Genomic DNA, 24173 nt, shown 5'->3' with positions numbered 1-24173 from the left:
ATGAATTACAGAAATGAGATTTAAATGAAAGAAACTTCAAAGTAAAAGAAAGATTCATTGAAGACCTGAAATTGTTATTTGGCGGCATAAGTACCTAACATAAATAAAAGTTTCGAAAAGAAAATAGTGCATTTAAACGAAGCGTGTGAATAGTGACTTAAATCATGACAAAGGCTGGCAAATAACGATTATAATATTAAAAATGGAACAGATTAATAGTACTACATGATGGGTTCATTCAAGTTGTCAAGTTATATTCAAAGACGGCTGGACTTCTGGAAACTACCACGGCCAAATGAATGCTACTAATTTAAAAAAAAAAATAACTACGAGAAATATTTATGGAAAATTTATAATACTAAAAATTATGGTAAATTTATAGTACTTGCAACGCTCCTTTATTTACATCGTATGCAAGATGACCAGTCGCTTTTTACAAACGCGGTAAAAGAAGAAATGAACAAAGTAGAAGTAAGATCAATCTAGGAACAAACTCGCAGTCGGTTTAACTACTTAATCGAGGTAAGAAAGAAGACGTAATCGGTCTTTTCTACAAAAATTTTGAGTTTCTGTTCTTACACAATTGAATTTTGTTTTTTTGTAAACGCCGTGCCAATTCATGTTTTCTAAATTAACAAATTTTATAGCCGTAATAAAAATGTTTGAGGATAGATAAGCAAGTGACAAATCAATCTAAGTATATATATCTTCTAGCTTAATAAATATCTAAACTTTAGAATGTTTAATACTTTATTATTACTAAAAATAAGTTGAAAAAACTACAAGAAAATAATAAAATACGTTAAGCAAAACATAAATATTTGGATAGAAATAATACGATGACTTATTTATAATATTCTAGATGTTTTTTAAATAAATATTAGTGTCAAAGTTTCGATCTCTCGTAATATGAAATGCAAGACACATCACACATTTTTCACAAGGCTCAAGAACTAGGTGGGGGATGTACGTCAATTAATTCAGAAAAAAATGAAAACAAGTTATATTTTACAGCTATTCTTCAAAGTTTAGAAAAGAACGTTGTTAGATATTTTTGATAATAAACGGTTTTGGTATCTTTTTTAATAATAAATGCACATAATATATTTATGCAAAATATTGATTTACCCCACCCAACTCAAATAAAAATGAACTTAATTATCTTATTTATTATATAACAGTCACAAGACAAAATAAGCGAACCTTCTCTTTCGGAATATAAATTTGAATATGATTTAAGTTCACGATAAGGTTTACGACGATCGCGAGTGAAATATTGAGTGATAAAGACGTGAAATTAGTTTTTAAGAAGGGTTCGGAAATCTTCCAGGTGACATTATGCATATGAATGAAGATATTTTTTAATTAAGATATCAATAAATGTTTTTGTTTTTATATAAAGTGTCAATAGAATGTAAAGATAAATTTATTTATAATTATATTTTTTAACTTAAGTTATAGGGATCAACACCATCAGATGAAGTTAGCACCGCTAAGTCTTGAACATTTAAATTTTTCCTAAGTTTTGAAGATTTTTGCTTTCAACTTAAATATATTGTGAAAGGTGCTTCAAATTACATTAATATATTTTTTATTACTTTAAAATGAAATATAAAATTCAATTATTGAAATAATCGAACAGTTGTGAAGGCATTTGAATAACAAACAAAATACTCATGAGTATATAGCTAAGATTGTCTTTAATTCCTTGTAAAGAGAAAATAAAGAAAAAATTAACCGGTTCCTTGACATTCAAGAATAAAACTGTGCATAATAAAAAAAAAATTAAATCCTGTCATGAAGTTAAAATTATCGGTTAAAAGTTTATTACGAAGGTATAACGTTAAAACAAAATTTATTCAATCTACTTCACTACAAATTTAAGAAGCAATATGAACGAAACGTAAACGTCAGACAAGTTAGAAACTGCTTAGCAACTGGAATAGTGGTGTTACATGGAGTAAGAAGTCAATACACCGACGCTTCTAGTAATAAAAATTGTTTTGGTTTCTTCAACAGATGATAAATGAATTTATACGAATAAAATGGAATCGGTTAAAAAATAAATATATCTTCCAAAATACAGTTGATCGAGTGTGTACAAACGGAATTGCACGTGATTTAAATAATATTAAGTCGAAATATAATTATTCCTCCTCTTATGGCCATACATTGTAAATTTGGGAGGACCTGGATCGTTTAGAAAAACTATTTTAATTATGTATTCTATTGATAAATGAATAACCAGTGGACTAAAATGTAGTTAATGGATATAATACCATGGGGGGAGCAAGATAGACTCGATTTCCAATAGCGACAATCTATGAAACTAATTTATTTTTATTTTTTTGCACGGCAGCCAACACACTTGTTTAGCAAAGTTTACAAAAAAAATTTCTGGTTGCTCTCTCAATTTATTTTCACGGGTCAAAATAAATTTCCCAACTAAAACCTAACCCATTTTAAAAACTCTTGTTGAAAAAGAAGATTGTTATATTCTGCAATATTAAATCGTTCACACGTAGTGTTTGTTCTTTTTTCAGCTTAATGAAATCCGGTACAATCTTGAAAATACTAATAAAAATACGGTTCACTTTATATTTCTTGAAATATGTATCCAAACCTTTCGAAATTACAGTCTAGCCCTTCATCAGAAATATGACCTTAATATTTTACATTTTAATGAAAGTATCGTGTCACACGAGTGAAACTTTTAATCGCTTAACACAAATGGGATGGTAACATAGTACGTTTTAAGTCATCAATTTAAGCTAGATATCAACAAATCAACTTAGGCTTACGACCCAAGCGAATTAATTTATTTCTAAAACGTCTACACAAGAATAATATTATTTTAAGTTGCAACAATAATTCAAACATACCAGTATATCATGCAGACATAATGCTGATACGGAAGGCACTGGAATCGAGCCAACGCTGCTGCAATTTTCATTGTAATTACCGGCGCCAGAATATTTTGCGCCAGTAATTCTCAATGAGTTAGACTTTATATTAATTCTTATTATACTGCAGTGTATATTATTATTCAATTGTTAAATATATAAATAAAAAAAGATAATACATAATACACGTATCCAGGAAGAATTAATACCTTTGTATAAAATACAATTCCTTACAGACTTGCTAGTCACTTTATTTCTTTTTTACTAATATTTTTTTAATACCTTACATCTCTTAGTAATAATCTACGATATAAATTCTAATACAGGTTTATTATAAAGATCGAATAATTTAAGTATTCGTTAGGTCTATACGAATAAGACTGGAGCTCATCTGCTTAAACCATTTTTCAAACACAGAAACTAATTAAGAGTGTATTTAATTGCTATTTCTTATTTCAATGATTTAAGAATCTATTTTTTCTAAATGTCAAATTTAAATTGAAAGAAATAATCAGTAAATAAAATTAACTTCTCAAAAATACTCAAAACAATAAGTAAATTATTAAAAATAATCACAAGTAAAAACATCCCGCTAAAAAGTTATAAACGCTAGCAACCAAAAAAAAAATAAATAAATAAATAACCCAATACTACAATCTAAAAACGATTCTTAAACATTTAAATACACTCCTACCTTCGATTCATGAACTACTCTCACGCGTTTTATGGATGAAAAGAAAATCTAAATTCTGCAAGGTACGTATATTTCTATTTTATTATGTATATTTAATTTGGTTCAACCATATTTTCAAATATTTTCAATGTTACCGCAAACAACTATGGCAATGATACCTGTCATCATATTCTGTAAAACTATTCAGATCAGTGAAAAATGGGTATTTTTTTTTTTTTAATGTAAGCCGATGGAACTATAATGACAAAATGATCACGCAGAAAATCACGTATACGGTTGGGTAAAAAAATATTTCTTTATAAGGAAAGTTAAAAACCAACTCATTGGCGAATAACATCAGCCAATCAGACCATGTTTGATCTAGCATAGAATAAGCATTCCATACCTAGGCCACCCACACAAAAGATTTTAGCAGAATTGAATTGTTTGTTGTTGCAGTTTATAGTGGAAGAAAATGGTGCAGTAACTCCGCCAAATTCCGATTAAGAGTAAAATTAAAAATAAATAAATTAAAAAAAAAACAAAAAAAATTCTGATGATCCTTTTCAGAAAGAGAAAGATAGATGGATAGGCTACAGACAGACAGAGAGACTATGACGTATAAAGAGTAGAAATAATTTCTTTTTTATGAAAAAAATTCAATTTAGCAAAGATGCAATTTTAAATTTGTAATTTTACAACTTTTATCAACTCCTTTATAACTTTTAAATTCTAATCTTCAAGTAATTAATAACAGACATGAATCCAGGCGATAAACCTACATAAAAAGAAAACGCCCAGAAAATCTTGTCGTAGAAAAATATTTCGAAAGGAACAAGTTAGTCGAATAGCAAGGAAGAAACGATCTAACCCAGTACGCATTTAGAAGGAATCTCATTTAAGACAACGATAGCAGAAAAATAATAAGCATTGCGTGGCGTGATATAATACACACACTTCATATTCTAAGCTTCTTCCGGACCCGTATTTTCAAAATAATTTTGATTAATTTGGTTTAAAAGAGTCGATGTTTTATTTTACATCGGCGAAGCCGACAACATGTCTATTAATAGTTGATTCTCGAATCAATTATAATAAATCAACAAATGAAGTCGAACAAATTAAAAATATTCATGGACAGAACATAGGATGACTGACGCTCAGCCTGATAATTGAGACAGATACACAGCCTGTTTCATATATAATAAAAATTTTCAGTCTTATCTTGTAAATCTTTAAAACATTTTAATTTTTATTACCTAATTCCAACTGATGACTTAAAACTTTACGTTACTATTAACAAATATTACACTTACGTTTAATTTAAAAAGATAAATTCTGACTCACCTTATTCATTTATTACACTACGTAAAATAATCGAAAATTTACTAAAAATTATTTTTTCTGACAAAAAACCATAAAAAAAATGAAATTTGCATATTACAGTACATATGTTTCCATTATTTTTAATGCAAATTCAGTGATTATATAAGAAAATAAAAGCTTAAACGCGCTTAAATATTAGGCTAAATTAACCTTACATCATTTTAATCCCCAATGGCACCGAAGTAACACAAAAGGGTAATATTTTTTTTTTTTTAATTGATATTAGGATTAATAGTAAATAATCCTCGTATATAAAATCGTTTCAGATATGTGTGTAGTATATAAACATCAAATTTCAAATCAAAACAAAAAAATCAAATAATAATAACAAAATTTTCAAACATTATAACAACGTAAACAGCTTATCGAAACTTTATAATACTGTACACTTAAAATTTATTAAAAAAGTTTATTGTTTTCATGAATTGTTATGTAACAATTTTTTATTTCATAAAATACTAAATAAAAAATAGCACGATTTCTTTTTTCAATTACGCCTAGAAAAGACTAACTACGATAGTCTGAAGTGAACAAAATACATGACTGACTACTTCCGATGAAAGACCCAGTTCGTTTTCAAAATGAGCATGTGTTTAAGGTAGGCCTTATTTGCTCTCCGATACTCAGTACTCAAGCATAATAATAAAGTTGCTCCAAGATATAGTAGCGCAATTAGGATGTATACAAACATGGAAATATATACAAAGTTTATTTATAGCTTATTTTAGCTGTTTACATTGATATAATGTTTGAGAATTTTGTTATTATGTTTTGATTTGAAAGAGATGTCTATAAGCTATAGACATATATGATACATTTTTATATATCAGGATTATTAGTATTAATTCTAATACCATTTTTTTAAAGTTATTTTTATTAGTCTTTTCTATTACATATTGTTACTTCGATGCCATTGGGGATTAAAATAATGATTTACAGTCAATTTAGCGTAAAATTTAAAAAATATATATACAGCATTTCCAGATATGAAGATCTTCGTGTAATGTAGGATGGAATACAGTGTATAAAATTCAAAAGAATAACAAATAGAAAAATAGATAAAGAAGAAAAGATATTTAAATCTGTACAAGAATCAGGTAACTGTGAAAAGAGTAGAAGGTCAAGAGAAACAAGCTCCTTAAACAAGTAGTAAGGCAAGGACGCAAGACAGTTCTCATTGTTTTTCAGTTTATATATAAAAGAAATGAATTAAAGGAAAAATGTTACCAAAGTTAAAATTCGCTATAACAACCTTTTAAGATATTAAATTCGATAACTTACGTTTTTGGTAGAATAAAAAGAGAAAAAAACTGGAATGGATTTACTGCTAGTAGAGAATGAATATGTAAATAAGAATAAAATAATTTTTCCATAGAAAAGAAGGCAACAATAAATTTATATAGATATACTAAAACAACAGAAAAGTAATTCAGAAAAAAGACCACCCACAGTTTATCACCAACAAACGAAACTCATCTGTCTTAATTTAAAATTCATAGGAAAGATATAAAGCACCTAGTATGGCCTTTCACTATTAAAAATTTGATACTGACTAATATATTCACATATTGGCTTATGTATTTGTGGATAAACTTAAAATTACCATCCTAGTTCTACGTGTTAATATTAGAGTATTTGATATTCAACTGACTGTCGTGGTGATCGTAGTATTAATCTCGAATCGGACCTTTATTTGTTATCATGGTTTTGTGATGAATCAATCGAAACGCTAAATGTAAAAGAAATAATCTTAGAAGAGCCCGAAACAGCCAAGCCTTAAAGTTACAAGTAAATTATCTGTTATCGACAAACAGGCTGGACGATACCCTGCTTCCAAGTCCTAAATGGATACTAAGCCTCTTCACTAAAACGGAAATTCGATACATTATCAGAAAGATAATGGAAAAAATGGAAAACTACCCGTAGGAAGTAACAATACCCAAGGAAACTAGCCTCCTACCCGAGAAAATAAGACAAACACCATGTAAACTATTTCCGATAAACGTTTTACAGTAAACCCTCAATAAAATATAGGAATGAAGAATTAGGAAAGATGCTTACAAAGTGAAGACGTTTATTCAGGCAATGAGTACTAGCACGGAACAACCGTGGTTTGAAATGTGGATGGTGTTTTGATGCTTTGGATTACGACAATACTAAACCAAAAGAACTTCGCCAATTTTTTTTTTTAATTTACTCAAACTTATTACTTTTTGATATGAACAAAAAGTGCGGTGGCATAAATTTCTCTGCGTGTAAACCAAGCATAACTGCTACGGTTTTGCTTTCAATTCGGAAAAAACAATACAGAACCATCACGCCGTAAAAGAAAACGGTATTTCAATAATTACCACATTTAAAAAAACTGCCGATGCGTTTTTTTCTTGCAATGCGTAACAATCGTATCACAAAAATCTGAAGACACCACCCTTTATTACAATACATAATTGCTTACTAAGCTGTAAATATTTTAATTAAACTTTTATTGCGGAATAAAAGCTTGCAAAATCTTAATTTAAAATAACATATGACTCAGAACGGAATAAAAATAACCACGCCCCTTTCATAGTCGTCATCATTAACGCCCACTATAGTATGCGCACGCATAGTATACTGAAGAATCACAATTAAAATGGCGACAATGTACTATCTGACATTTCATACGTATTTTAATATTCTTACATAAAGACTAAAGTGTACTATCCCATTTCTAATGCTATTGTGTAGTTACGTATAATTAATTCATCGTATGACCTTCTCCAATCTTTTAATTAAAATCACGCAAAAAAAATCTTTTAAATGTCTGTTATGTTATTCTAATTCGCATATTGTATTTATTTGAATAAATATATTATGGGTTATTTTTGTTTATCGAGAAAAATTATTTTTTTTTTTTTTTTAATATTCTACGCATAATTTTCTTCATAACCACCAGACCAAAGATTACCAGTTTTTCTATAAGCTTATACCAAATAAAATACCACAACTTGTTAATAAATTGTAGTATTTAACATTTTAAATTTAATTTTAATTTTATAAATAACGAATGGAGGATTCATACTCTGCACATTTCAGGAAAATCAGATTAATTTAATTCACTAGTCAATTAATTTATACTCGTACTTCAAAACTTAAATATCAACACTTCATTTTACAGAATACAATCCACTACAATAAATATAGATAGAGCATAATTTTACATCTTCCGTTTTACCTTCTTTAAATTCCAGATCGATTTTAGGTTTGGGTAATTATTCCACTAATAAAAAGAGTTAAAAATTAGCTCCATCTTCAGTGATTTTTACTAAGGTTAAAAAAAATCACCTACGGTTATATCGAATGTTTTTAACTTTAGTAAACACTTTTATAACGCACATTACAAATTCATCTATATTCATAATTATAAAAAAAATCAAAAGTACTTTAAAATTTCGGTTAAGAACCAAATGATTCTTTGCATGTGGGAGAGAATAAAAGTACATTCCATGATTACATAAAATTATCACACTACGAAAAATATTAACCTTCTGGGGCAAGCTATCGTTTGGAACAAATTACATCGATAATGAATATCATTTACTATACGATAAAATCCAGCGTTTCTAAATTTGTATAAAGCGTATTAATCAAGAAGAAGAAATTTCCATATTTAAATTAAAATCTTCTCTATTCTCTTCTTTTTTTTTTTTTTTTTTTTTTTTTTTTTAATAATTCAAGGAATTTAACCAACGGTATGGAATTTTTACTGTAGTGATCCAACAATGGAAATATATTAAGTTTTATTACATCATATATACAGTAAAATAACGTCCATTATACATACTAACCTCAAATGAATGAATTTTGAATTAAACCTACCATTATGGCTACATGAAATCTTTTTATAAAATGGGACTATTAATTTTCTAATTACTGAATTACTTAAATTTAAAACTAAGCACAAATAAATCAATTCGCAAACTGCAAATAAATTTCCAAAATAATTAAAAATTATCATAAATCTATATCAAATAACATAAAATTGGATAATATGATATAACCAATATCAATTTATGCATTATTGTGATATTTATAGAACAATGATCTTAGTGGTCATTTAAAAGCGGTTCTGAATATTCAGGTTATTGAGCAATGTTGTCTTCGACTATGCAAAAGAAGGCAGTGTTGTCTCCGACTATGCAACAGAAGGCAGTGTTGTCTTCACCTATTTCTTAACGGTAGTTAATATTTTTTCTACCTTTAAGACGTGCAGGTAAAATGTAGCGAGCCGTTGTCTGAAAGATTTTAAATGAATTTCCGCTTTTATTAATTTTACTCTTTCATGTATGCTTAATTTGAAACTAACCACAAAACATTTTTTAAAAGTTACTTAAATTCATTGGTTAACACAGTTGTGTTGTGTAGTGTATCAGAGTATGTTAATGCTGAGGAAATAATGGTTATAATTCTTTTCTTTAAATATAAAAAAGTAAAAAGTAGTTCAAAAGTCCATTGTAATTTAGTTTTATTCAGTTCATAATTTATTTGATTTTTCTTAATTCATTATTTATATTGGGTTAAAAGTAGTACTTGTTTTAACCAAAAAAGGAGAATTACATTAAAATAAGTAGGAGGTAGATAAATCATTCTTAACATGTATAATCACGAATCACGTTTCTAAGAAGTTTAACGGAGAATGATTAAAGCGCTTGGAAAAGTAACAGGCAACCAACATCCGCAAGTCGAAAAACGTTTTATAATTTTTAAGCAAAATTAAGAAAGCATTTCTTGATACGATGTAAAAGAATCTTCAGGAATACTTAAAAATGATGGACAACGTTCATTAAAAAAAAAGATTATTATTAATGGAAACAATTATTTCACAAAAAAAATTAGTTTTAATGAAAATTAATGACGGCTCTAATTAAGCAGATTCAAAGTACCTACCAATATTTTACGTTCAGATCATAAGCTACTGTTCACAAATATACTTTTTTTTGTTTTTAGGCGGTGAGATTTTTTTAAATTAAATTACTAAAGCTGATGTTCGATATCACACATTGGTTAAGTTTAATTAATAATACTCACACTCACAAATGATGTAGTGATTTGATACACGTATATTAACAAAGAGACATTTAAAAACTCATTATGTTGTGCATTTAAATTTATGTCCAAATATAATTAACTATCAAAAATTAATTTCTAGAAGAATAAGGGGAAATCTTAATTTCGGAGTACTGCAGCAGAGCCAGTGTTGCATAATTTGTTACATATCGGAGTTTAATGCTTATTTAATGGTTACGAAATTATTATTAAAATAATAATATTATTTATTATTATTAGAAAGATAAAAGATATTAATTTTTGATGAAAGAATATTTTTTTACTGATGTATGACTAAAACACCAATATCTTTGTATTAATTATGAGATTGAGTATACAGCCTCTCTGTAAAGACGCCATAACATCTTAGTCAAGTGAAATCTAAACAGTTTATTTGTTTCTCATTTGTAAATATGGTACTTGTGTATCCTCGCCGCTTAGAAATAAGAAAGTCTGCTGAATGAGTTGGCTTCCACTCTTGCAACGATGTTATCAAAAGTGCTTTCACCAATTGCAGATCACAACTAGGCTGTTTTCCAAGCTGTTATAGTCCAGGATAGTTTCGATCCTATTTACTTCTAACTTCACCAACGCTAACTGAAAATAACTTCAGATAGCCCAAAGCATAAAAAAAATAAGTTTACGGTGCAATAAAATGCATTGAATACTCAAATTCCTCGTGACCAATTGCGTTTTTGTAAATTAATTAAGACATGACAAAAATAACCACTAAAAATTCCAATTCAATAAAAATCAGCCGGAAAAAATGTAGTGTAAACATGAGTACTGCTTTGTGAAGGAAACTTCAATGGTATGCCGAAAATTTAAACGCGGGAGTTAAAACAACCACCACAAATAAATTATAAATTAATGATTACACGCTTTTAAATAAAAATATTTTTACCTTACCATAAGCAAGGATATCATGATGAACGACATATTTTAGAACAAAACATGAACACTATAAACAAATCATTATCAGTAAACAATATTTTCATTAAGAACGATCAAACATGACAAACTTTATCACTGTACTGAAGTTATATCCGTTAAATTTTTACTTATAATATTCAATACATGTTTAGCATCACGTAGTCTAGGCCTATGCAACAAGCAAACTGGTTGACAAAATACAATCTTAATTGATTGGATGTAGTACAATGCCCCCACTTATTTGACACTGACACCCACCCAAAACAATGACTTGACATTTACGAACTTATAATCACCATGCACGGTGAAGATCAAGACGAGGGAGAAAAAATACAGAGGGGGAGGAGATTTTAAAGAAGAAATACGTAAGTAATAAATGACACGGAAACTTAGCTTACGAGATTGTTCCCAATCCTTTAACACTCTAAATTATTAGCTATTTTTATAGGATTTAACGGAAGACCATTATGCAATTCAGTAAGGTTTTAGTCTTTAATATATGTATATTTTTTAAGCAAAATCAAAGAATGAACGATTGTGTCCTTACCTAGGTCTTAACAATCTAAATGAACGTACATACGTCAAGCACGAACGCACGCGTGTTACATGTGAAATTAGGACGCAATAATTTTCAAGAAATAAATCTAATCTGTCACTTCATCAGCTACTAGATTTTTTCTGGTTCTTACGAGTCTTCTCTCTTAACACCCTATAAATTTAATAGGCCTAGGCTAAATTCATTCAATAGATTATCATTTACATACATTAACAGAGTATTGCAATGTCGTTCGTTAACGGGAATTTAAACATCACCATATTTCATTTTAATCTACGTAAGATCTCTGAAAAACACAATTTCAAAATGAAACTAAAAATTAATATATTGTTACATAAAATGCATCATCTTAAATACAATTTTCATAAACTATAAAATGAACAGAAAAAAATGTATATGAAAGGGATTCATAAATTCAATTTTATATCATCTTGCAATAGCAGAAGACAACTCGGGTAGCAGTAACACCAATTTTTTATATAACTGCCAAACCCAACATTTCTTCTTCTTCAAAAAAAAAAAAATTTCACTTAAAGGAAAAGAACCTTTTATAAAATTTCCTTTAATTAAGTTTAAGATAAGCGAAGCTAAGTTCATTCGGATAATATCATTAAAGAAAACGTAAATTCAAATCAAGAAAGTTGTTTTATAATATGCAAAACTGTTTGCATTACAGTGGTTCACAAAATTATTTGTTTTTTTCTTCGAAATGGGTCGTTTCGTTCAAACAGTACATTCTTAAGAATTTTTAGGTCTTGCCTTGAAGTGCATTATGCGGTTGAATATATCAACCAGATAATCTATGAGACTTGAAACGGCGTTCAATATTAAGAAACATTCAAATTTTGGCATTATAACATAAATAAAACTTTGTAATAGGTTAGGATTCCCTGTAGATGCATTAGCTGAAGTTGACTTTTTGTAACAGAATTTATTTATAATTCTAATACAAGAGAAATGTTTAATTAAAAAAGAAAGCTGTACGTGATTATAATTTTCACAAAGTAAAGATTTTATTTATGTACTGCAGCGGGTATTTGTTTGAAATTTTGTTGACCGTAAAGAATAGGAATGATATACATTCTAATACTTCCTAACCCCCGTAAAGGAAGATACCCTCCACCAACCCCACACTTCCTAGCCCTCATGGGCTTTACCGGAGATCATCATTCGAAACCTCGGCTTTTAATATATTTCAGTTCGCCTCTGCCAGGATGCCATCGATGCGAATTTCATGAGTGACACTCCCTTCCGTGTACTATTATTTAATGAACACAAAACAAAATACATCTTACCGAGTCTTAAGTAAGACTGAAAGGACTTAACTAAACAAAGGAACTGAATACTACCTGTAGAAGGTAAACGTGAGTTCAACGCATAACACGAAACATAAAAATTTACACAGAACAATAACAACACAGTAACACAGAAACAAAACAAACGACAAAAACAGAGTCGTGTCGAGATCTGAGAGAGTGAAGACTTCTTGTTCAAGGTTCGTTTTTGTCATACGATTATGCTTTCGTTTTCAGTTTTTTGTGGATCGTTTACGTTATTAGTTGTTTTGTGCTATTTGTTTGTGTTTTTGTTAGTTTTTTTTTTTTTTTTGTGTTTTTGGTGGTTAGTACCGTTTCGGTTAGCTTCCATACAGGCTACTCCTGAAACTAATTACCAATTTATTGTTTGTGACTGTTTTTATTTAATTTAATTTAAACGTTTTCCTTGTGATTTGTTTATTATTTGTTGTTAATTTAACTATTTTCCATGTTTTTGTTTAATATTTGTAAGTATAGCCTACGCTTGCTAGGGTATATATATCTTAGTTACCCAGCTGATTTATACTACTTGTTTATGGTGGACTTGTAACAGTTGAAGTCAAATAACTCTGTTGATATTGACTTAGAAAAAATTTTTATTTATTTTTTCGGTCAGCTGTTTGATACGGGGAAATTTTGGTGAAAAATTCCCTCACGCAGTGTTATTCGTTTGTAATTATGACTGAACGTGATCGATCTGGAGGTAGGTCCCCTCCTATGGAAGAGGAATTTACTCCTGCAGAAAGGCGGCGGTCTAGTAGGACGCCAGGTATTCGCGTCGTCCGTGAGGTCCTTTCGGTGTACAGCGGCACTGATAGTGGGTCGAACTGTGACCGTGAATCACATCGCCGGTCGGTAGTTTGGAAATTAGAAGCTGCCAGACGGAAGTCTGTACAGCTAGACGATCCTCCGGTCGGGCCAGGTAGTCGCTGGTAGTACTCGGGCCGAGGACCTGGCTGGTGGTACCAGCGGGTGGGAAGAACATCGTGGTAGCAGTTGATTCTTCCGACGGTGAGGAGCGGTTGGTCTCACGTATCGTGCAGTCCGCGAAGTTAGCGTTGGCCGCAGATCCTAGTTTGTTTTTGCGGGTTTCAGGGAAAGATGGGGCAATGAATTCATAAGGTGGCTGAATACTTGGACCGGAGGAATTCCACTAAGCTTCGTATGTATTATGATGGGTCTTCGTTGGGGGTTAAGGGGATTCGACCTCAGGCATAGAAATTAGTGGGGCCCCCAACTGCGACTGTGGTGGGTGGTGGTATTGGCGTCGGGACGATCGTACGCGGACCTTCTCCGAACGGTTCGAGATACTGTGTCATCGGATGAGGTGAAGATCTTATCTGCGCGCAGAGGTCAGGGAGACGACCTTCACATACGGATCCAAGACACAGGAGATGTGGCTTTATTTACATATTTCCAAAAACGAATTTTAAGGACTGGTTACATAAAATCTTTTAACATAACGTTAAAACTTATTAATAAAGCAACAATAAATAACTACAAATTAATCTTTGTCAAACTAAGAAGTGGTATAGTTTTATTTTATTTTAAAATACTTTATGTAGATGATATCCCTCAACCAATAGGATTTTTTTACATTTAAGTAGAAATAAAAATTAAAAAGAAAAATACCCCTCCCCAAAAAATATGCTTCACAAAATTATTATTATTTGTCTGAACATGATATACTGTAGTGATGAATAATGTTCATGATCGAAAACTCATTTTCAGTGAGACGTCAATCAAAAAAAATGTCACGACCGGTATTTTCAATAAATAAAGAGAAATTAAAGAAGATAAAATTTGAAATTTTGTTAATTTAGAAGTCAACATGAAGAGAAAAGTATATTAATAACATATTTCAGAAATATTCTTTTGGTTTTCAAATGAACATTCAAAAGTAAAAAGAAATTTAAAAAAGAAATTACACCTAATGCTGTTTTTTTTCGTAGTATATAAGTAGCACTGATTGGAATATGATAAAAAAGTTGATGAGCTGTCGTTGACAACATCCACGTAAGTACATGTATCCACATTACATTAGTTTTTATGTTAAACATTTAAAGCTTTACTTTCTAACACGCGGTTGAAAAGATTTGAGTAGATTATGAATACCATTTGACTGAGGTTTATGATGATTAAAGCTCACAATGTAAGACGGAATCCTACACTTCGGTAACATATTACGCATTATGGATGCTGCATATTAAACATTTGAATATAAGATACTACCTCTTGGTGTAAAGCAGATAGATTGTTACTCATCTCCTATCCAACGTTACTGTAGTGATATAACTGTGATTTGGTGCAGTCAACGAAGTCGAAATTTGGTAACGACTAAAGACTAACCGTCGTTACATTTTCAACGTTTTCAACATTTGAATCAAAGCTACTTTGGCCAGTCATAATGTAACCTAAAATTTTAACTAACCTGAGTCAGATGAGAAACGGCAACCGGAGGATTAGAACGTCTGAATTTTACTAGTACGGTATCTTGATCCTTCCGTAAATGATACAACTGAAAATTATAGGATTCGTACAATAAGTACGGTAAGTTAACTTTAAAGCTGATTTGTACACCAATTAATATTGATACTAGAAGGAGTTTCAGCATCACTGATACCATTTCAAGGGCTACAAGTTCTTCGTAATAATTCAATATTCCAGTAAACCGACTGTGATTATAGACAAATTCATTTCCTACACCTACACGTTTTCCAAAATTACTCATAAAATTAAAAAAAATAATAATAATAAAATATAATTTACAATGTACAAAATCAAAGGATCATTAATCACAGCAAAGAAAAAAGTGATTACATACATCATCCTAATATAATGTCTATTTCTATTGTCAGATCAATACATCCACATAAATAAACAGCTGCCCGCTGAGAAAATATATTTTTTTAATTCATGAAGATGACATTCAAAACATACACGTGTACGTGTGCTCGCGTGCGCATGAGTGTAGTTACAGAACAGTAATTCTAAATGAGTAAATATACGCACATAACAAAGTAAAGTACAAACGAAAGATGACTTTAAAAAGCATGAATAATGAAACTGAAGCCGCAGAAGCAGCAGTTGCCGAGAGAACTTGATGAATAGGATGGGTTTAACAACGGACCTGTTTTCTTAAAGATCCGTTCCGACAAGAGATACCATACAAACAAAACAGAAAAATATTTGCAGTAACGTAATAATAAATTTTTCGGTAATCATGTTTGATTTATCTTTGATGATAGGTGTAAAATTATAAATAGCATTTTATTATTCGTGGGATAACACTAAACCGAAATAAAGAGTCTAACACATATCATGTATAAAAAGTAATTTTAATAATGTTGACAGAAAATAGCAATTTATTTATACGCAAACCACGTCTTCCAAAACGCTTCTAATATATTTAACACAATGTTCACCTTTAACATGTGATAATTTATTTCAAATATTCTCAATATCAGGTACAAGATTTACTGCTTGTCTCGGATCCGTCATCGAGAAGATTAACTTATTTATTAACACGATGTTACCTGCATTATATATCTATATTCCATCTGATACATAAAATTTACTCTTAAAATAGCAATATTCTGACTTGTTAAAAAGTAACTGTTTATTACGGAAAGTCTTTTATCAACAAGGTTAATACCAAAGGACAATTACATAAATCTTAATGAATAATTTATAATTTAATTAAATAAAATTCACTCCTATTACGAGATATTAAAGTTTTTCATACGAATATTTCATTAACATCTGCAACATTTTGAGTAAATAAATTAACCAGAAAACGGATGTTTATCGTCTTTCGTAAAATCATAGATTAAACAAAAAATTGAATTTAAAACTAAGTAATATTTTTAATTTATATTTAAATATAATTCATAGCTGAATCATAATATAATAAAAATAATTAATTTGCTTAATCTACACTATAAAAAGGGGCTGTACTTGTGGAATGATTCATCAATTGCTGAAAATTTAAGAAACACATAGGGTCGTAATAAAATATCACTTCTTGCTAAAAGTGGAGTATTCAAATTTGGCAAAATGAAGAATTACTATGGATTTTATTTTAGTAGATATATTTGTAAATCAGCTGCACAAGAAAAAATTTAAAGAGAAGTTTAATTCGTGCAATTTTGTATTTGATATCACACTTTTTACATACTCAGTGTTTGAGTGAGTAAAAAATGAAGCTATCGTTGTGTCTGATGCTAACTGGTTGTGGATGCTGGTTGTATAAAAATTACGAAAATCAACATTACTCACTTGAAGATTGATTTAGGTCTTTTGGGTTGCATAACTTTAACAACAGAAACTTATTAGAAAGTTGTTTTTCCGATTTTGTCACCAATGAGTAACCTACAAACAAAAAACTGTAATTAAAAAGTAATTTCCCCGAATTATTCAAGCAACTAAAAAAAAAAAAAAACAAAACTAATCAAATCAATTAAAAAAGTAATAACTAAAAAACTATTATTCGCATGGTCATATTCGAAAAAATGCTTCATTTTAATGATGTTATTCCATCTATAATAAATTTTCACATCAAACATGGCAATAGAGAAAAAATGCACTAACTATTTTTTTTTAAATATACATGTAGGCGATTGGAAAATTACCACTTGCAGAGTCTGATTTTCAGTTCGCCTACGACAAATATATATATCAACTGACTATATTAATAAACAAAGTTTATTAATATAAAGTTTAACTTTTAAACTTTTTATGCTAAATTCAAAAATGCAATTAGTAGTTTTCCACCACCCACAATTTTTGTGTGATAACATTTTTGAAGTATTGCTTTTGCGGAATTCTACGTAATTTTTAGAAATAACTTGCATAAAAGAATATTTTAAATGATTACTAACAGAGGATTGGTACAAACATAATATTATGAAGGCAATATCTGTATACGGTATAAATGATTATTCATTTACTGTAAGCATTATATAAATGATTATTCGTAATGTCAGTACATAGTAATCTTCTAAATTCATACACACCTGTTCAATTCCACCAGTATTTTTTATGGACCTACTGTGGTTTCATTCTGTTTTGTGATTTCCAGATTATTGTGTTGAATCTGTTGTTAATGAATAAATATGCTGAGGAAGTCCATAACTGATCCTGATAGCTTCTGTTACGTGACTGAGGATTTGACGTTTACAGAAGAACGAGAAGTTTGACTCCAATAGTTAAAAAAAAATGTTATGAAGGACATTTTGGCTGAAAAGTTGGGGATCAAGATAACAACTGGGCGCCTCACATCTGCTGTTCGACCTTTGTGAAAGGTCTGGCAGACTGTCTAAGAGTAAACGGCACATGAGTTTTCCCATACCAATGGTATGGTGTGAACCACAAAACCATTTGTCGGATTGTTATTTCTCTATTAAAAGATGAAATTAATAGTGGTAAATCCAAACATATAGTGGACTATTCTTATTTATTGTCAGCTGTAAGGACAATGTCTCATGCTGTGGACTTGAATGTACTGCATCCTCCAACTTCAAAAGAGGAATCGGAATATGAAGTTGACTCTGAAGTTATACATAAAGAAAATTATCCTAATTTTGAAGTAGAATCATCTTCCCGTGAATCTCATTCCACCTACAATTCAAGATGAATTGAAAGGGCCGTGTTCAGGATTTCAAATTAAAGAAGAAATAAGCTGAGCTGTTGGGATCTAGGCTGGAAGGCTGGAATCTTCTCCTAAACACGAAAGTGTGTTTCTTTCGTAATCAGCAGGAAAATTTTCAAGATTTATATTTAAAAAAAAAAATACTTTTGTGTACTGTAACAACATTTTTGCTGTCACGGATTATGAACGTGACTCTACGAATGAAGATTGTTCATTGATTCTTTGAAAACTATTTCAAAGGCTGTCCTTTTGCACAATGATAATACATTTCCGTCTGTGCCATTAGATTAATGAATCAACACTAATGTGAAAAAGCGTGTGACAATATGAAAATCCTGTTAGAAAAAATTCATTATAAGAAGTACTGTTGGACAACATATTAACGATTTAAAAGTTAACAAGAGTTATTAACGGCTTTGCAGCATGATTACATTAGATAACTTTTGTTGTTTTTTGCGCTAATGGGACAGCAGGGAGAAGACAAATCATTATAATCGGAAGAAATGGCTAGAGTGTGAAGCAATGAATAGCTACTGAATAGAAAAATGATGTACATCCTCACTAGTTACTGTTCGCCCACAACGAGAACAGAGCTCACAGAATGAAGTAGCGGAGAGCTACTATCGTATGTGTGAGAGACAGATGTTACATACGTGTATATAGGGTTGTGTTTAGGTTAAGAATTATTTTATTCCATTCGTTTGACCCTTTTTTTCAAGTATTAATTAATGAAATGGAGTGAAATGGAGAGGGACAGAAAGACGAAGGCGACTGCTACTTCCCTCCGCATGATTCATACCGGAACTGTATTATCGTGCTAGCTAAACAGTAACTCGGAAAAACCTCTACCGCCACTCCATATAAAAAGATCTTTACAAAGAGTTCGCTAGGGTAATTTTTAAAATTGGTCAATAATAGTTAGAAAAGTTACAGCATAGATTTATTTGCTGGATTACATTATTTGAAAGAAAACTTTCCTCGTTTTAGTGACGCTAGAATCAAGGAATGGATTTTTGCGGTTGCTAAAACAGGAACTTTGATTAGAGATGTACAAGAACTGCTACGCCAAGTCGAAAAGTCAGCGTGGAGGTAATTTATGAGTAAATATTGTGCAAAACGGGGAATCGTAAATCGGTCAGCGACGAGCACGGAAAACGCTTCTACCAGCAAATCTGTCATGGAAAACAGGTACCAGAGACAGGACAGTGTAAGAATACTGGCAGATAATTGTTGGACGCTAAAGAGGGACGTTCCAGATGCCAGACACAAAAAGAAAACAAATGCCACATTTAAGTTCAATTGAGTATGAATTCTTACATCTCTTTCTAAGTTTACTACGTATAAAAAAAAAACTGGAAAACCAAATTACACATTTGAATTCAGCTTGAAAAGTTCTATTAGGATCATAGTTTTGTTCATAATGCCAAAAAAGTTAATCTTGTTCCTCAGTGTTAGCTTTATTCCGTAAAACATCAAATTTGTATATATTTTTTTAAGAACATTAACTACAATTAATTCATTATGTTAATTCCGTTTTTTCTTTTTACCTCAACTAAAGAAAACTCAGTAAAGCGCTTACATTCAATTAATTTTAGTTCAGCTACTCTACGAAATGATAACTATCGAGTTAAGTTAAAATGAAAACGTTTTAGCTGTTAATCTGAATTCCAGACTTTTTTCCTGTTGAGCCTCTGGGAATCATCGTCAGGTATTACTTCAGAGGATGAATGAGGATGATATGTATGAGAGTAAGTGAAGTGTAGTCTTGTACAGTCATTACTAGGATTATAACGTTGGAACTGTCGACTTCGAAATCAGCTGATTTGCGATACGCTCTCACAACTATACCGACCCGGTGGGTTGGATTCCTGACTTTCTTTTTGTCCTCTTTATTTGCCGCGTCCCCAGAGCCGGATTTGCACTTAAACACAAACATAGCTAAGAGGGGTGGACCCGGTTCATAGTTCTTCCACAATCACCAGTGTGTACCCCTCAGTTCCAATGTGCAACCCTGCGACCCCGGCCCCCCCTGAGCGTGCCGAGGGTGCAGAATGAAGCACAATGGGCCTCCTTTTGGCAGTTTTTGACATGGCCGACCTTCCCACAATTTAAGCAATAGCCAGTCCTGTCCGGGCCACCACTAAACTTGGCCCGGTGCCCCGTACTTCAGCAACGGAAGCACCGTTCCTCCAACAACCGCCGCCCCACCACCCTACAGGCCACCCATCCGATCCGTAACTGGCTGTCATGTAACAATTTCTCCGCCAGGTTAGGTTGCAGGACCAGCGTCACTACGTGAGTAGCTCCGTAGGCCAGCCTCATACAGAGTATGTTAACTGTCACAGAGTCCTCGGTAACACAAAGATCTCTCACGAATTCTTCTTCTGCGGTTAATGCATCCACGTCCTTGATAAGGACGTATCCTCCTCGGCCCGCATTTGGCGGAAATCATCCCCATGACCCTTACCAGACGAGAGGACACCGGACTCACCCGGCGATACGCTACCCCTCTGTCCTCCCCGCCGCTTTCACGACGACGGTCGCCGTAGATTCCTGACTTGAAGTAAAATAACTATACCGATTATGATTGTACTGTATTAGAAATGTATCACTTGTACTTAAGACCGCTAACTAGGTAATTGTCTGAGGAATTTTATTGATGCTACAATTTGGAATATTTTACTCTCGTAGATCTTTTTGTACTGAATTCTAGATGAGCGGTCAGCTGCATGATTCGAATTAGAATTTTTAAAATGCACACGGTACTATTCGCTTTTTATTTAAAATGCAAAATACTGATTCGTGAAGAAATAATATTTATAACTACACAAATTATTAAGTCTACATGTACATGTATATGAAGTAACAAGTATAGAATATCGACAAAAAAATTCACAAAAACTTTAATTTATCTCAGAAGTAAATAATTAAGGAAGGTCTTCCTAAAAGTCCTTTTAATTTATAGCACTAACACGAATCAAACTGCAATGCATTAATTAGAGATTACAAATTTTACAATGCACTTGATCACATCCAAGCAGAGAACAGTAAACAAATTTTATCGAATTTGTATCTCCATTATGACAAAGTTTTTTTAGGATGACATTGATCACGAATAATTAATTTTAGTTCAATTATGATCTAATAATAAATGTTGAATTTTTATTGTTAGCAACATTTAAGCTCTTTTAGATAATGTAGTATAATCAAAATGCACTAGATTGATCTTAAAAGTAAGCTTGTAGGAACACTTTGTATTTACTTATGTATTTGTGTATTATTTGATCTTTACATGTATACTCCAACTGCAACTGTTATCTTTTTTCAAATGATGTTCAACACATGTATGCTTACGAGCAATAAAATAAATTAGATTTGTGCGTTCAGTAGCGGCAAATTTATTTCAGTAATTCTTCACTATTTTAAGTGGTTGTTAAAAGGGAATCGGTTTCTAATTTTCTCACCGATAACGAACGAACAGTTTAGTTTACTATGCAATTTATAAGAGTGTAAATGTCAGTAATAAAACAGTATTTATGCTTATATTCTCAGCTGTAATATTTCTGTGGGTGTAGGCCTAAAACACCGAAAAAAGTAATGACAGGACTGGTTATAATGGTTTAACAACCCTCAACTGTCTTTTATAACTTTCATCCACATGGCTTCAAACTAACGTAAATATCAAATATCACGATGTGATTTCTTCAGGAAACTTCTATCCAAATCGAACTAAACGAGGTATTTTATTTTAACTTATCTATTCCAAAATAATATTGAAAATAAATACAATTCTAAATTTTCATATACATATTTCCTGATTTTAAGAATTTAAGTGTTTTGTTGATTTAACATCGAGCGCGCACCTCTTATCGAGTAATAAATTAAGTAAATTCATTCCAAACTTTATACTAAAAATTCTACATTTTCTGCAATTATACTATCATAGATTTTACTAGTTCCATTTAAGAAAATATTAAATTAATTTCTTAATTTTTCATATCGTATTTCTATTAACACAGAAACAGATAAAAATCGTCTTTACTTGCATTAAAAATTAGAACAATTAACGGAAATAATAATGAATAATGTAACATTCATTAATAAATACTTAACGTATTTGACGACCAAGAACACTTGATTTTAAATACTCCAGTTAGAAAATTCTTCTTCCAACAGGTAATCTTTACTTAAAAATTACACGTATAAACTGAGTCATAAAGCACATATTTAACAGTAAAACAGATGAATATAGTTATCACTTACCCCCAAGAATTATTTTGGGAAATTGACCGCCAGAATTATGCTACCCAGGATGTGGATCAGACCAATACATCTTACTGAAAATAAAAAAAAGACAAAACATTCAATTCCTTGAATAAATAAGACCTACTAATTTAGATCAAGAGAAATCGTTTCAAATGGCAAAAAAAACACTTTAAAAAACAAATACGAAGAATGCAATAATAAACTAAAGATTGAAAATATTGAAATAAGAAAATTACACAGTCAATAAAGACACGTGACTCAATTATTTCCGAAGCTTAGTCACATAAGAGACGGAAACAAAGCAAGTAATGAAGTATCTTACAGTTCGCTGTAATATAAATTACTCTAAATATTAGAATTATCCCCCATTTTTATGTAATATGTGAGATTAATTCTTTGAACCTGACGTTTATGAATGTCATTTGGCACTGTTATACAACGGCTACATAATTGTTTAACTAAACAAAATATTTGGCTATGTTTTATTCGATAGCAATTAAAACCACTTCAGAATACCGTAAATGAACTTTTATATTTCCCAGATATAAATAAATAGATGTTTATAATTTTGTCACGTAAATACGCACTTGTTAGATTCTAATACAATTAAAAAATGTCAAAGTGCTATATAACATTCCTTCAATGAAACCGTAGACTAAACATATCTGGAGTGAAGTGCAAACATTGTACAAAAGTAAACTTGCTCTCAACTAATTGGCTAGACCCTTCGTAAGTAATCATATGAACAAATACAAAATGGACGATTCGGAAAGGCAAAATATACAGTCATCAAATTTTTCGTTTAACTGCGATACTAATTGAATAAATAAATCCCCAAACTTATAAAACACAAGTAAATGTTAATATCACCTTTAATTTTAATATGGAATGAGGAAATTTAAGGTTAATAGGCATTTTGGAAACCCTAACTCTAATCATTTACCATATAAAAAATTTAAAGATTTTTTAAAAATTTACCCATAATGATTTGTGAATCGCACTACAAACATACTTTTAATAATTATCTTTATTGACAGCTAGTAGAAAAATTATTAATGGGACAAAAAATTACGTACTCCCTAGGCTAAAGTAAAGTAACCCACCGGGTTAGTCTAGTGGTGAACTCGTCAACGTAAATCAGCTGATTTCGAAGTCGAGAGTTCTAAGGTTCAAATCCTAGTAACGGCAGTTACTTTTACACTACCTGGATAGATAGTGGAAACCGGTGTTCTTTGGTGGTTGGGTTTCAATTACCCAACTCAGAAATGGTCTACTTGAGACTGTACAATTCTAGACTCATACATACATACATATCATTCTCTGAAGTAATAACTTACGGTGATTTCGGAGGCTATACAGAAAAAAAGGCCAAATAAAGTAGTACTTTTAGGACAAAACTAATTTA

At 30.8% G+C, this 24173-nt stretch overlaps 1 protein-coding gene across 4 annotated transcripts in view; it reads right to left on the bottom strand.

The window, feature by feature from the left end:
- Positions 1-24173, bottom strand: part of LOC142329589 (uncharacterized) — a 536070-nt gene that overhangs the window by 98774 nt on the left and 413123 nt on the right. For 3 of the 4 annotated variants that reach the window (XM_075374308.1, XM_075374299.1, XM_075374315.1), the window contains one exon: positions 22766-22839. The exons of the other annotated variant lie outside the window; for it this stretch is intronic. The gene's annotated coding sequence lies outside the window, so the exon portion shown is untranslated. The remainder of the gene's footprint in view (positions 1-22765; positions 22840-24173) is intronic. 4 annotated transcript variants of the gene reach the window in all.

The sequence above is a fragment of the Lycorma delicatula genome, chromosome 1 (genome assembly GCF_047948215.1).
Source record: "Lycorma delicatula isolate Av1 chromosome 1, ASM4794821v1, whole genome shotgun sequence".
NCBI classification, from domain to species: Eukaryota; Metazoa; Arthropoda; class Insecta; order Hemiptera; family Fulgoridae; genus Lycorma; species Lycorma delicatula.
This window is presented reverse-complemented; position numbering and strand designations above follow the sequence as displayed.